The following is a 5,940-nucleotide window of genomic DNA, read 5'->3' as shown; positions in this document are numbered from 1 at the left end:
TTTTTCTAAGTCCATCCAGTATGGCTTTGAATTGAAAGTAATTAAAGTACATGGCAGAGTCAGCCATATGTTTGAGCCTGATAACAATGTAATTGACTGTAGTGGTCCCCAGTGTTAAAGGGCAGGAATCTGAGATAAATGTAACTAAAACTAGATTTAGCATGCATAATGTATAGCCTTGCTCATCACCATAGCTATGATGTTGTACCACTGTCAATATATACAAGACGACTAGACATTGCTGTTATAAAATATAAATCTGTATGATTGAGGTCCTGGGAACAACATGATATTGAATATCTCTCCCAACGGAATTGGAATACCAGCTAGCTTTTTGTTTCAAATGCATATCTAAAAATACATCTGCATAAAAGCTTTCCTTCAGCTTCCTTCATCCTTCAGATATAAAATTCTGTTATTTTTATGACAAGAGAATACAGAATGTAATTTCCAAGAGATGTTGCAATAGAATATCCATTTGCTGCTCATTTTTTTGTAATATAATGAAATAAATGTAAATAATCTTAAATGTTTGTTTTTTCCATTTTGCAGGGAATGTCTCCATTCTCGTTAGGATGTATTGTACAATTTTTGTCAGTGTAATTGATTAAAGCCCTGCAATGAAATTCTGGTAGTGAAATAATTGTCGATATTTCATACTTGAACATCTCAACGTAATGGTAATACGTATTTTAAAATCTCAATTAAGATAGTGACAGAAGGAGACATTGAATTTTATGTACTTCTTCTCTTTGGTGAGGTATTTTTAATTTATTCCATTTTTAGCACATACAATTTTGTTGTGGTCATGTGCCCAGGACAGGATCAGGACTGTGTGATACTGATATTCTTTGTTCAGGTTCTGATCTGTGAAATACAGTGCAGGGGTTGGAAACAGCACTGTATAATTCATCCTGCAGATTTACCGAAACTCCTATTTCTCCACAAAAGACAAAAATATAACCACTAACACATTTACTAAATTTAGAGATATTCTAACAATCTAAGGTCCTTCAAAAACATCTGTTCCACCTTATTTGTACAGAGGACTCACTTCAGTAAATCAAATCTAGATTTTACAAATCAAAACAATGGTGTGTTAAAGTGCTGCTATAAATAACACCAACTAAAACTAAACTACTAAAGTACTCCATACAGTATCTTGGATAGCTTCTGAACTGCATATTTAGATATATAAAAATAGTTTCCTTTACCCCCTGTAACGTGTGATTCTCACTCAAGAAATGCAATATGCCCATGATATCTGGTATGTGAAAGTCGTGATGTATTTTTGTTATTTATATCATAAATTCACACTGGGTGAGAAATAAACCATTTTGTATGTACCAGTAAATTTTTGTATGTTTTATGATCTTTGTTTGTATGCCTCCTACATTAATATCATCCAAGGTTTATTTCTATAAATTTGGTTAAATCTGAGTTCTACAGTAGGTACCATCCAAGAATTTATTATACAGTCATGTGCCAAAATCTTAAAAATGTGAAGTGGCTTACTAAAGCAGCTGTTAATTGTCTGTGAAGGCAAATATCCCTGTGTCACACCTCCGTTTGAACAAAACAGAATACAAAAAATCCTTAGCTTAGATGTTAGTAAGATATACAGTACAGTAATTGTACAGAGAATATTATAAGTTGCATTGAAGTTGAAATAAAACACAAATAAAGTTTCTTCATTGACATGAGCTGCAATTAATACTAACAACAGGATAAGCAGAAAATCTCAACTGCGATAATTATACAGTATATTCTTCTATCTTTGTTAATTTTTGTTTTGTTTTCAAATTAGTTATTGAATTGGAACACATAATTACATCAGTTACACCCAGGAAGTGGTAACAGCCACAAGTAGTAGGTTATTTGTTTTCAAAAGTTTCTTTTATATTCAACAAGTTTAGAAACCAAAAGTAGTTCTCCTCTTATACTGGAGAGATAAAAAAAATGTCCCTTCTGCTGAGTTCTACTGTTACAGATAATCTTCTGCATTCACCAGTATTACAATTTTATTATTAATTTTATAAGTAATAGATGTGAAAGATTTATCAAAGTCAAAATGGATTTTTTCAGGTTGGAATTGTCAGGGAATCTATTGGTAGAATAGGAGGATCCTTATGCGTAACAGTGAATCCCACAGAACGTGGAGTAGTGCAGGAACAATCCAAAAGACGAAATCCGGGGGCTTGGTCGATTAGGGAGGCAAAGAATCCGGTAACGAGAGAAATCCAAAAACAAAATCCAAAAGGCGTGGTCAAAAGGCAGGAGCAAAGATTTGGTACCAGGAGATCAGTCAAAAGGTTGAGAAACACACACAAGAGAATTCTACTGGAGGCTTCTCAATAGTGAGCATGGGTAGGTGTGTGAGTGAAGTATAAATACTGAAACGAAAGGGATGTGGTTGGATAATTGGTTCGGGAGTGAGAATTTGTGGAATCTAGTGCGTATGGGAATGTGATGGGTTCAATTAGGAATGAGATTGTGAAGCAGTGGTTTTGGGAATGCAACGCCATTTGCGAGGGAGAGTGTGGGGCGTGACAGGAATACTTTACAGTCTCTACTGGTGGCATAGTGCACTATAGGTCCATTAAACATAGGCTGTACATACAGTTAAAATAAAATTTGGAAACAATATTTGCAGTATGGATAAGAACACAGTCTTGGAAGTTTGTTTCAACTTTAATTTCACATGTATCTTGCAAACACAGGAGCCGCTAAGATGAGGTTTGCTGTTTTTATTTAAATTAAAGTATGTTCACAATAATGCCATTTTATCTGAATTATGTATTCACAATGCACAGGGAGTTCCTTTGGAATTTCTTAATAGTGTTCCTAAAATGTGCTCTGAAATAAATGTCAGGAATTCATTAGTATCATATTAATATAGAATTTGTTCAATCTATCTTTAAAAAAGGAAAGAAAGGAGAAGCTTGGTCCAATTTGTGTCATTAAAGTTTAGTCTTCTGTTTCGAAGACTTTTTACACACCTAGAGGGTGTAAGATATTGATGCTCTGCTGATACTAAAGCTGTACAGTGTTGTAAATGTCAAGATAACTGAAAATCTTTATTAAAGTGTAATTAAATGATGATAAATTTAGCTTGAAAGATATGCTTGGAGACAAAATTTAGTCATGAAATATACTGTGTCATAATTACAGTGCCCTCCATACTGTATGTCTTCTGTGTGAATGTAGCTCCTATCGTATAACTATTGTAACTTAGTTTGAACCTAGCCTATCTCCATTATGGCAGCGTAAATTCTGGCCAAGGCTTTTGGTCTGCTCACAGTAGCTGAGACCAGCTCATGCATGTTCTCTTCCTCTGGAAAATGTGATGGGAAATCTTATTGTGTGTGATGAACTGCGTCACTCTAAAAAAGATGTTGACCTCTGTGTCCAGAATTTCAGGACAAGCTAAATGATCTTGAAGACACATCATACCACTACAAAAACTGACTATTTGAAGGATCCATCTCTCAGCTAATCCTTATTGACTCAGATATGACTCAGATTGACAGGGTCTGTGGTGGGTCTCTGGCTGATTCTAATCCACCCAAACACTGATCTTCATGCTTCTCCACCATATTCACAGGCCATTTTACAAGGCTTGTGAAAATCCCAGTTGATGAAGTGGATGGTTTTGGTAACCTTGGCAACTTTCAATAAAATTCCCAGAAGCGATCCTCAGATTAAGCACTAGTAAATTGCGTGAAGTGTTGGTGGGCCAATAACTAGCACTCTTCCCTATGCCCTAGAATTTCCAAAGCAGTGATCCAGTACAGTCACCAAGGAAAATGTGCTGTAGGATGTTCCATTCTTCAGAAAAGACATGAAATTACTGCACTTTTAGGCAAAAATTGATATGCAATGTCTATTAATTCCACCAAGTTCTTATAAAAACTGGCCTGCCTAGAAATCTTGCTTAATTCAATTGGTGAAATCATTCCTCACTTGAACTACTTGAACTGGTGTATAGTAGTATATAATATCTGCTATGTTGTAGTGCCCTTTGAGATCCATTGTAATGAAAAAGAAAACCAATTAACCACACAGGGCTAGATGGGCTGAACGGGCTTAATTCTTAGTCACCTTCTGTTTCTTTGTGGATTAATCCCATCTAATGGCAGTGAAAATCAGTTTTCTTTTGTGTGTTGAAGTCCACATTCCACCAGAAATGACTGGTCAATTTCCTAATTTACTGAGTTGGTGAAATGCTCTCATTTGGGTCCTCCATGTAAGTGGTGAACTGTCTTGTTTGCCTATCCAAGACTCTAGAGACCCTGCTAGGAGGCACTTTGCGTTGAGATCCAGTTTGCATCGCATGACAGTTCTAATCTTGAGGCGTAAAATGTTGATGTTTCGCTGCCACAGAAAAAGACTCTGGTTTTGAAAAGTCAAAATTTGTCATGTCTTTTTCTTCTAGTGTCAAATGGAACTTTAACAAGTATATGCAGTGGGGGCGTCTGTGATTGATGCTGTTTTGGCTGCCACAGAAACCAGCTTTTTCTGCTACTTTCAAATGTGTGATTTCTTTCTCTTCCACTGTTGGTTTGTGGTTAACCGTGGGTATGTAGTGGTGGTTGTAATTAGGTGCTGCTTTCCTCTTTCTCTGTGTTAGGGGAGTGTTGTTCAGAATATCCGTGATTCATATGACTGCGTGTTCACCATGGACCGATGTCATTCAGACAGGAGAGGGGAATAGCAGATAATTTTGCTGTTCATTGTATTTCTGTTTTGGTGTCCGCATGATTTGATTTGGTGAAGTGCTCCTTCCCAGGAGGGAGGTGCACAGATCTCTGTCAGACATTAGATTGGATTAGATAGAAGGTTATGGAATGTACTGTAATACTATTATCTGTAAGTTTATGTAAACAACTATTAGAACTTAACTGAAGGATCACCTACTGTATAAGGAAACAGTATTGTAGGAGGTAGTCTGCATGTACAGTATTTAGAAAAAGTATGTCTTGCTTAACTAACTTGTTACAGTTCTTTAAACAAGTAGCACACACTGAGTATACACTATGGTCTATTGAGATTTTTAGAAGCTTTTTTGAACGTCATTATAAAAGATTAATTCTCAAATGACAGTCAGCAGTCATTCAGGGAAAAACAGGTGTTTAGACTGAGAATTTGTTAATAGAAAACAGTTCTAATAAGAGGTGAATGTTCAGATTGGTTCATGTCATTATTGGTATATGGCAAGGATCTGTACTAGATCTGCTATTTTTACTCATTTATATCAATGATCTAGATGATGGTATAGTTTTAAAACTAAAGAATTTTGCAGATGATACCAAAAGAAGAAGATTAGCTAATGCTATAGAAGAAACAAATGAAGTTCAAAAAGATTTAAATAAAGTTCAAGACTGGGCAAACACCTCACACAAGACATTTAATGTGCGTAAATGCCGAATATTATATGCAGGTAGCAACATCACAAACATTTAAAGAAAAATAAAGCTATAAATACATACTTGGAAACAGTTACCTAGAAGATGATATTTAAAAAAGATATAGGTATAAATGATGTGTCAACATAAACATCTTCTAGATAATGGGGGCAAGCATTATAAAATAAATACAACTTCCCAATATATGTTTAAACAGGTAGAAATAAAAGAATATTGTGTTAAAATTGTACCATACGCTAATAAGATCACCTTTATAACATTGTGTTCAATTTTGTCAAAAGGTTCCAAAAAGGATATTGTTTCTTTAAAATCAGATGAATTCCAGGGTTTAGTAAGACCTCATTTGGAATACTGTCTATTATTTTTATCTCCACATTAATGTGGAAAAAGATTTTGCTGCACTGAACCATTTTATTCTTGAACAAAGACAATTGTAAGGGGCCTCATCCAAGTTCTCAACTCTCACTATTCTCAAAATCCACAGATTTTTATAACCAGAATTTGCATCTACAAA

The sequence above is a fragment of the Atractosteus spatula genome, chromosome 6 (genome assembly GCF_055471065.1).
Source record: "Atractosteus spatula isolate fAtrSpa1 chromosome 6, fAtrSpa1.hap1, whole genome shotgun sequence".
Classification (NCBI taxonomy): domain Eukaryota; kingdom Metazoa; phylum Chordata; class Actinopteri; order Semionotiformes; family Lepisosteidae; genus Atractosteus; species Atractosteus spatula.
This window is presented reverse-complemented; position numbering follows the sequence as displayed.